Below are 9,807 nucleotides of genomic sequence, written 5' to 3' on the forward strand. Positions count from 1 at the left end.
AGCTAGGCAATTATTAATATGAGGTCCATCCTCCTGACTCCAGGGTGAGCGCTCTATCCACTGCTCCTCCCGGCTACCCCATCATCAATTTTAAGAAGATAAGTGCATAACCCCCTCCTATCCCCCCCTCCTCACCCTCCCCCCAGGCTGAATAGCTTTCAGGGATGAGGAATCTTTCTCCCGCCAAGGACCCTTTGGAAATTTATCATATCATTCCGGGACCATACAAAATTATCAACTTAAAAATAAGCTTCACGGGGCAGCTAGATGGCGCAGTGGACAGAGCGCTGGCCCTGCAGTCAGGAGGAGCGGAGTTCAAGTTTGACCTCAACTCGCCTAGCTGTGTGACCTTGGCCAAGTCACTCAACCCCACTGCCTTAAATCAAATAGAATTGCAAAAAGAATCAGCTTCATTTGGTCAAACAATAATTAATTCACCCTTGGAAAGCTCCTAGATTTTTTGAGCTTCGAGTCCCGCCTGCGGCTGCCTTGGCAATGCCAGACCAAATGAGGGATAAGGCCGAGCCTTCCTACCCTGCTAGGGTGCAGGAGGGGCCAGTGGGCAGCTGCAGGGGGGGGGCGCTGAGGATCCCCCGCTTCTCCGCCCCCCACCGCTGCCGACGCCCGCCCGAGCCGCTGCTTGGCCGGGCCGTGGGCCGAGAACCAGAGAATCCACCCGGGCAGCGGGCGCGCTCTCCGCGCCGCCCGCCTCCGCCCTTCCCGGTCACGTGGGCTGCGGGGGCCTTCCAGAGGGAGGAGACGGGGGTAGCTGAGGGGAGAGGGGTCACGTGAGAGTAGGAGTCTGACCTACTTCCCCCCGCCCTGGGCGGCTGGCGCATGCGCAGGGGGCCTCCTCTGCCTTTCTCTCCGCCCCTCGCCCGGGAGACTCACATGGAACTACATGTGCGCTCCTCCCCACCCCCCCTCCGCCGGGGCCCGAGTGGGCTCGCCCGGGGAGGCTCTGGGCGCAGCTGGAGGGTCCTCAGTCACACCTGAGGGCCCGCAGCCTCCCCACTCCCTAACCTGCAAGCCTCTGCATGCGTGGCTGCAGCCCTCCGGGTTCGCAAACCCCATCTCGCCCAAGGGGTGCGGGAGTTGTTACAATTTCTGCCACCTTTTTTTTTTTTTCCTGATTCTGCCCTTGCTTCTCAAGCTTCCTCATACATTCTCTCCAGTGATTTATTTTTACCCGAAGGAGTCAAAGACTTCATCACTTAGCTTTTCAGCACAGTTGTTCATCTCTGTGTTAGACTTGGCGCTGAATTAGTTTCTACTCATTACCCGTGTGACCAAGGTCAAGTCTCTTCCTCCACCTGGGCCTTAGTTTCATGGATTGTAAAATGAGAAAGTTCCATTAGTCAACAAGCGATCCCCAAGCGCATCCAAGTGCAATGGGCGGAGATGACAAAGACCAAAATGAAATAGTCCCTTCCTTTCAAGGAGCTTATTAAGGAAATTAAGTACACGTAAGATCTGGGTTAAGTTCATATAAACATAATAACATGGAAGCTGAACCTGCATTTCATGGTACAGGTAACTCTACAGTGAGGAACCGTCCCTTCTACCAATTCCCATTGGCACCTTTTCTCCAATTTTTGATCTCTAGGTTGGGACTTGCCCAGCTGACTAATCCTATGCATATATGAGAGCTGTTTCTAAGTCAGGAATTCTGGGCTGCCTCTGGCATACATTGGCCATGAGATCACGGGCAAGTCGCTTAATCTCTCAGTGTTTTAAGCAGTTCTCTATGACTAAATTGTGGGGAAGATGTTAGTTTGCATCAATAGAGAAATTCTTCCTAGGGAAATTCCTACAAAGAGCCTTGTCCAAGGAAAAAAAAGAGAGATAAGAGACTCTGAGCCTTTCCTGACTCCATGGAAAAGATGTAGGAATGGGAAAAGGAGGTGTTTGCAGGAAGAAATAATCATTGATTTATGATTGAAGGGATCTTAGAGGATATTTAAATCCCCAATCTCACTTTACAGATAAGGAAACAGGAATCTCCAGTGCTGCTAAGGCAGAATCTCAAGTCCTACGTTGCCACCTACCTACCTTGTCTTATGTTCCATGCAAAAACTCTAGAGAAAGACCATGAGGGTTGGAGCAATATTTGGGGCAAAATTTCTATAGCATGAGGAGACTTGAACAAATTGTGATCTCCACTAATGGAGATTTTGACCCTTGCCTCCCCTATGAGGAATGACCTGTCTAGGTTCTGCTTCTTACACAAAGATACTCAAAACAAGGAGCAAGTTTTTCTATGCCCTAGGTCAATACGAGCATAAATATAACCAAGCAATCCATTTCCACTTTGGAAAAACCTAATTGTTGTTCAGGCATTTTAGTCACCATTCAATGCTTCATGATCCCATTTGAGGTTTTCTTGGCATTTCATTCTCCAGCTTATTTTACAGATTTTACAGATGAGGAAACCAAGTTAGAATTATGAGACTTTTTTCTGGAAGAAGATCATGACATCAAGGAGGTGATACCATGGAAATGAGAGGGAGACTGGAGATGGCCCTGGCAATGAGTTAAGTGACTTGCTCAAGGTCACACAGGTAGTAAGGGTCAAGTGTCTAAGGTAAGATTTGGACTCAGGTCCTCCTGACTCCAGGGCTGATGCTCTATCCACTGAGCTACCTAGCTGAAAACCATGATATCAGGAAGATAGTGCCTAGGACATGTTTGTGGATTAGATTTGAATGAGAATAAGTCGCCAGTCTCACTTTCTCTTCCGGAGCCATCTGGGTCCAGTGGCCTGATATGGAGCAGGACAACTGGAGAAGCCCTGGATGTGAGGCAATCCTGATTTCAGGGCCATCCTCTACCCACTGGCATCACAAATGTCTAAGGCCACCTTTGAACTTGGGGAGTCTCACTGACTCCAGGCCCGGGGCTTTGTGCTCTATGGTGCCACCTAGTGACCATTGGAAAAAACCTCAAGATGACTGCTCTAATGTCCACAGACCAGTAATAATTAGTGCTATGGATATGTTATTCACTATGTTTTTTCAACACTATTAAAATACTTTTTATGCTATGAATATGATATTCTTCTGAGTTTAGAGTGCTAGGATTTGATCATTTATTATTTTATCAATGACTTGATACAATATTATAATACATTTATCAAATATGCAGATGACAAAATCTGTTTCCTGGCATCCTTGGCTTCCTTCAGGTCTTAGAGACTTTGGCAAGAAATCTTTTTCAGTCCACCTCTACCATGTAGTTTTTTTTTCAATTTTAATATTTTTATTTATTTGTTTTTCCAACAGCATGCAATGGTAGTTTTCACCAATCATTTTTTTTTGCAGTTTGAGTTTTGTATTTTTCACCCCCCTCCCCAGAAACCAATCTAATATAAAAAAAATCTATCTAATATAGACCCTACATATGTAATTACATAATGGTTTTTGTTGATTATTTCCAGTTTACCCTACATACATTTTGTTTGAACTTATTATTTGCATGTTGTCTCCCTTGCATTCTGAATTCAGACTCCTTAAGAACACGGACTGTCTTTCTACTTCATTAAATCTTCATCAAAGACCTGCACATAATTAGGATTTAATAAATGTGTGTCTGGTTTGCTTAGGAGGAGAGGCTAATACACTAGAAGACAGTCAAGATCCCAAAGGACCTTGACAGGCCATTAAGTTGGGTTGAATCAAGTAACATGAACTAGAATTGAGATAAAGTCTTATGCTTGGGTTCAACTTAAGAGAATGGCTAGACAGCAGTTTGTCTGAAAGAGATCTTGGGGTTTTCTTGACTTGATACAGATCATTATGAGTTAGTAATAGGATATGGCAACCCAAGGATAATTTGATCTGAAATTTCATTACAATAAGCAGAAGCTTCAGGAATAAGGTGATGGTTCCACCGTGAGATGCTCTGGTCAGATAACATCTGGAATATAGTACTGAGTTCTAGTTAACACAACATAGCAAGGATGCTAATAAACTGGAGACCACTCTAAAAAGGAAGGCCAAGATGGTAAAGGATGAGCAAAATTTACACAGGGAACAAAAGAGAGGCTGATAGGAAGTGGTGCCTGAGTGAGCAAAGATCTGAAGTTAGGAAGAAACAGTGTTCTTTAAAGAGGATTTACCTTGAGGATCAGAGGAAGATAAAGCTGAACAGATAAACTTGGCTAGATTGTGAAGGGCCTTGAATGCCAGTTCAAACAAAGTGTTTTGCACATATTGAGCACCTAATAAATGCTCTTAATACTTTCATTTTATATGTCCTTATCTCAATAAATGCTTTTTCATTTATTCATTCAACCTATAGACAATGTAGGGTCAAGACTATATTACTTATATAATCACTTATCTATCATATTATCATATCATCATCATCAAAATCATAGCTAACACTGATGACTTGCAAAATACTTTATATATATTATTTTATTTGATCCTCTCAATAATTCTGTAAGGTAGAAACAATTATCTCAATTTTCAAATGGGGAAACTGAGAACTTGTTAAGTGACTTAATCAGAGTCATAAAGCTAGGAAGCATTTGAAGTAGGGTGCTCATGATGCAATTTCTTTTTTATTTTTAGATTGATATTTTATTTTTCCAAATATGTTATGAAAGTTTTAAACATTCATCCATATGTATATGTTTTTAAAAATTAAATTTTTAATTTTAAGTTATATAATATCCTTCCACCCTCCCTTCCTACCCCCTTCCCCTCAGTGGTGAACAGTCAGGTGAATATTGTATATACATATTTGTGTTAAACATAGTCATTTTCAGTATGAGGAATTAGGATTAAAGGAAAGAAATACATAGGAGAAATTTTTTTACAAAGTGAATGTAGTGTTCATCAGATTCTGAAAGGTTTTTTTTTTGGTTTTGTTTTGTTTTTCTTCCTCTGGATGGGGAGCATTGCCCATAATTGATCTAATAGGGTTGTCCTAGCTCTCTGAACTGCTGAGAGGAGCTGTATCCATCATGGTTGATCATCTCACAATGTTGTCATTAATGTGTAGATGTCTTCTCTTGGTTCTGCTCCCTTCACTCATCAGATCCTGTATGTCATTACATGCTTTTCTAGAGTCTGACCACTTATGGTTTCTTATAGAACATTAGTATTCCATAACATTCATATACTATAACTTGTTCAACCATTCCCCAGTTGATGGACATCCCCTCAATATCCAATTCTTTGCCACTACAAAAAGAGTTGCTACAAATATTTTGGAACATGTAGGACTTTTCCCCATTTCTTATGATTTCTTCTGGATATAGGGCTAATATTGAAATTGCTGGGTCAAAGGGTATGATCAGTTTTATTGCTTTTTGGGCATAATTCCATATTATTATTATGATGCACAGGGAGGTCATTTTGCTTTAAAATATCTTGTTTTTCTATGTTTAGCATGTTTATAAATATAGAACTTATATCATATTGCTTTCTCTTGGGGGTGGGGAGGTAAGGTAGAAAGGGAGCGAGAAAAATTATAAAACTCAAAACTGCAAAAAAGATGATTGGTAAAAACTACCAATGCATGGAAAAACAAATATTTAAATAAATATTTAGATTTAAATTATTTAAACAAATATTTAAATAAAAAATAAAATATCTTGTTTTTATAGATCTCTTTTGTTTTCAACAGCATTTTCATTTTCAAATATATCCCTCTCCTCTACCTAGCAAGTTATCCCTTGTAACAGAAGTTTGAAAAAGAAAGAGGGAAAAAAAGCAGTTTGGCAAAACCAATTAACTGCATGACAATATATATAATATTCCACACCATTCATCTTTCATCTCTGCAAAAAAGAGGAGGAAGGCTATATATTATTGTTGCCATTATTCATTAGGTATCTGTTAGGTTCTCCCCTTAGAGTGATCATTTCAGGAAGCTTAGAGAAATGCTGATCTTCACAGGCAATTCTTTGTCAATCATTTCCATTATGAAGTTCATTAGCACCATGAGAAATTTAACAGGAATGGCGAGAAGATAAATGTAATAGGTTTATCATTCCTTTTTTATTGATAGAAATGTAAACAGATGAAAATCGCATTAAAATGCAGCCCATTATTATTCTGCTCCATATATACAACATTTAAAATAATTTCTACAAACTCAACAATGATATGTAACTTTTCCAAAGACATATTTAATATAAGCTACTGCAGGGTATTTAATCTGTTTTTTGTTTCAGTTCCATCTTTGTATCATCAGCTCCTAGGACAGAACCTGGCCCATGCAGTAATCAATATATAATAAATGCTTATTGATGTAGGTATATTGAATTGTGAACCCCAAACTCAAAGCAATAGAATAATGATGCTTGTGGATCTGAAAGGGCTGATTTGGCTGCTCAATATCAAGAGACTAGAGGAGATAATGAAGAGGTTTATAAATAGAGACTGCATGGTCATCACTTGGTATTCTGTAGGGAGGATTCCTATTCAGGTAGGAGGTTGAACTAAGATGATCTCTGGTATGCCGTCCCACTGATATTCAATGATATTATTTCATCTTTTACTTCCCTACCCAAGTGAAATGTTCATTTCTGAAAACTGCAATAAGATGCACTACCCCTTGCCCATTCTTTACTTCTTTTATCTTTAGAGAACAGTTCATTACCTTTGACATATTGTGATGTGGATGGGGTGGAGAATTGGAGAAATCTCTATGATTCCTACAAGTCTTAGTTCTGAAAAAGTGATTAGGAAGTAGAGGTTCATTGCTGATAAGCCTTTAACTGAATTGAATTGCATCAAAAGTTAATTATCAGGAGCCTAGAATTCTAGATCCCCTAAGGGAAAGAAGGGAATCTTCAGCTTGTTTTCTCTTTTTTTGTTTGCCCTCCAGTTAAAAAACATCCAGGATAAGAAGGAAAGCCAGTAAAGATCAGTTTAATACACAACTTGGAGATGAAAAAGTTCATGTCTCTCCTCTGTTGCTTATTACCTGTGTTATGACTTTGGGCAGGTCACTTAACCTTTCTAGGTCATGGTTACCTCACTTGTAAAATGAGTAGGTTAGATTGAATGACCTCTAGCAAAGTGCCTGGCTTATAAAAAGTACTTGTTTGTTTGTCCTTCATTCTCAAAAAGGACCAATGACATCATGGGGTGATGTCTACAGCCTGAATTGGATAAGTGAAGCAAAGTCCTCAGGCTCACTCTTTCTTTTTTTCTTTTTAGGTTTTTGCAAGGCAAATGGGGTTAAGTGGCTTGCCCAAGGCCACACAGCTAGGTAATTATTAAGTGTCTGAGGGCGGATTTGAACTCAGGTACTACTGACTCCTGGACTGGTGCTCTATTCATTGTGCCACCTAGCTGCCCCATCATTCTTTTCTTCCAGTCATCCTGGTCCAGTGGCAAGATGACTGGCAAAGGCTCTGTATTCATTGGATGACCTTGGAGTCTTCTGATGTCTGACCAAGTTCTAAGCACTTCACAGAATCTGCTTCAGCTGCCTTATTGATCATTGGATCAAATTGTTGAAACTACAATAGAGGCAGTCAGATATTCTACAAGAAGCTTTTCTCAATCTTCCTTAACTGAATGTTGCCTCTCCTATTAGACTGTAAGCTCCTTGAGGGTAAGAATTATCTTTTGCCTTTTTCTGTATCTCCAGGGCATAGAACAGTGATCCATACAAAGTAGGGATTTAATAAATATTTATTAACTAACTTCTCCACATAAAACAAAAACAAATCTCTTAGACTTGTCAAAAATTAAAGAGACTGACAGAAACTCCAGTTTCTTGTAAAAGACAATTTTTAAAGTGGAAGTTGGATAATCTCTTGCTGAGTTTATTAAAGATGAGATTTACACTTTGGGTAAGGTTTGAACTACATGACCTTTGAAGTCCCTTCTAATTCTTCCATCTGTTATTCTATGCTGAATTTGCCTAATCTAGCATAGCCAGATTGTTATTTCCATCTCTCAAACCCAGTGTTAAAAGGGGCTTACAATGAATAATTATTGTCTATGCTAAAGGGAGAGACATAATTCTCAAATCATGGTATATTTGACTTTGGAATTAATTCCACTTCTTTATTTCTACCCCCAGTGGATTTATTGTACCTTCCTACTTGTATTTTGCTTCAAATAACATTAAAATAAATTTTATTCCATTAGTATATACCAATATGAGAAGCAGCCCAGTAGTATGTTCGGTGGTGAGAGGAAGACAGGTCTATGATTTGAATAATCCAGCCCCTTGCAGAAAACTGATATTGCATCTTGTCTTGCTTCAGATTTGAAAATGATACCAAAAAGAGTGATCACTATCAATGAGAACAGGTGTGACTGACAGGGCTGATTGTGTGTGACACAAAGCTTTTCACATACTCAGAGCAAGTTTTTTATTTGTCAACTGAATATGACAGAGAACAGGATGCAGTTCGAAATTATGTTTCTTGGACTTAAAAAATTTTGTTTTTGAATCTCTTTTGCCTTGATTTTCCCATTTGTAAAATAACTAATCATGGTATAGTAAAAAAAAAAAAAGGACAGGACTAGAAATCAAGAAGCCTGTATTCTATTCCTAATTCTGTCACTAGCAAGGTGAACATCTTTGGGTGACATGATCTTTATTGAGCTTTAATTTTCTCCTCTATTAAAAAGTTAATGTTGATCTGTCACTTTCTATTTGCCAAACATTATGCCTTTAAGCACTTTTTTATTTCATTTCATCCCTATTTGTGAGGATTAAAGAGCTCTGAGGAAACTGAGGCAAATAGAAGTTAAGTGACCTTGCCCAGGGCCAAATAACTTTCCAATATTTGAAATTGGATTTGATCTCAGATCTTCCTGATTTTAGACCCAGAATCTTGGTTTAGGTGATTACCAAGAGTTCTTATTCATTGTGGGTAGATTTCAAGGTATCTATGAACATAGATGGGGGAAAGAAACATTTATTTTCACTAATCTTCAAACTAAAATATAGCTTTTCCTTCAATTACAATTTTTAAAAAAATTCCTCTGAGAAGGGCTCCATAGGCTTTATCAGACTGCCAGTGGGGTCCATGACACATACATAGAAGTTAACTCTTGGTAGAATTCAAAGTCTAGAGACAGTTTTGATGTGGTGGATAAGGTGATTTTTGCCTTAGAGTCAGGAGGACCGAAGTTTATATCCAGCTTCAGACATTTTAATAGCTGTGTAACCTTGGGCACTTAACCTAGGTTGCTTCCTTGCATCCAGGACCATCTCCAGTCATCCTGATTCATATTTTGTCACTGGACCCAGATGGCTCTGAAGGAGAAAGTGAGGTTGGTAACTTAGCACAGCACCCCCCACCCCAGTCTAATCCATGTGCTCGTCATGGCATCACCTCCCTTGATGTCATGCACTTTGAGAATGAAAGACAATCAATTAATCAATTTTCTAAACAGCAAATCTGACTGTGTTACTCTCCTATTCAGTAAAATCCAAAGGCTCCCTATTGCCTCCAGTATAAAATAAATAACCCTTGGGTTTGTAAAGTCCTTCATAAGCTGGCTTCTTCCTAACTTTCTTGTCTTCTTATACTTTATAACCTTCCCTGGTCTCTTATAATACAGTGATGAGGGCAGCTAGGTGGTGCAGGGGATAGAGCACCGGTCCTAGAGTCAGGAGTACCTGAGTTCAAATATGGCCTCAGATACTTAATAATTACCTAGTTGTGTGGCCTTGGGCAAGCCACTTAACCCCATTGCCTGGGAAAAAACCTAAAAAAAAAAGTATTCTGAAATCTTTGACAGCTGGGGTATAGGTCCAGCATCACTTGGGGGTTATTTGAACTCCTCTTTATCCTGAAACATGGCAAGAGATTGGCACATTGAC

Source organism: Macrotis lagotis, chromosome 2, assembly GCF_037893015.1.
Source record: "Macrotis lagotis isolate mMagLag1 chromosome 2, bilby.v1.9.chrom.fasta, whole genome shotgun sequence".
NCBI classification, from domain to species: domain Eukaryota; kingdom Metazoa; phylum Chordata; class Mammalia; order Peramelemorphia; family Peramelidae; genus Macrotis; species Macrotis lagotis.